The following is a 738-nucleotide window of genomic DNA, read 5'->3' on the forward strand; positions in this document are numbered from 1 at the left end:
CCCGCCGAGGGCGAGCGCGCGGCCCGGTCTCCGCAGGGGGCGGGGGAGGGGCCAGCGGCCCCGGCCGATTGTGAGGTCCGGCCGAGCGAGAGAGGCCTGCTGCCACGGCAACCGGCCAGGTGCGCGGGGCGGGGCGGCCGGGGCTCGTCTCCGCCCACCGCCCGCCGCCCCGCCCACGGGGTGGCCTGGTCCTGAACTGGGGCCCCGACAAGGATGCGAGGAGGTGTCAGCGCTCACAGAGCGGATGGCGGGGGCCCTGCGACCCTTGCTGCCGTCTCCAGGAGGCCTCCCTTCCTCAGCCTCTTCTCCCACCTCCTGCTGTCATTCAAAAAGTAATTTAATCAGAAAGGTAAAGCTCATATAGCATGTTAGCCGCTCAGTCGTGTCCGACACTTTGCGATCCCATGGACTGTGGCCCGCTAGGCTCCTCTGTCCATGGAAATCTCCAGGCAAGAATACTGAAGTGGACTGCCATTCCCTTCTCAGGAATGGAAGTCAGGTTTGGAACCCAGGTCTCCACTGCAAGCAGATTCTTTACTGTCTGAGCTACAGGGAAGCCCCAAAGCTCATATAGCATTGATTAATTAAATTAGTTAATTAAACAGTAAAGTTAATGAAAATACAAGGAATTATACAATAAAATGAAAAGGAAATCTGCCTGTCAGAGGAGACAACTGCTGTAGATTCTTACAAATTTTCTTTCTCATGGATCCTAGAAATGTTCTTCTCATACTCTAA

This window comes from Bison bison, unplaced genomic scaffold, assembly GCF_000754665.1.
Source record: "Bison bison bison isolate TAMUID 2011002044 unplaced genomic scaffold, Bison_UMD1.0 scf7180017864030, whole genome shotgun sequence".
Taxonomy (NCBI): Eukaryota; Metazoa; Chordata; class Mammalia; order Artiodactyla; family Bovidae; genus Bison; species Bison bison.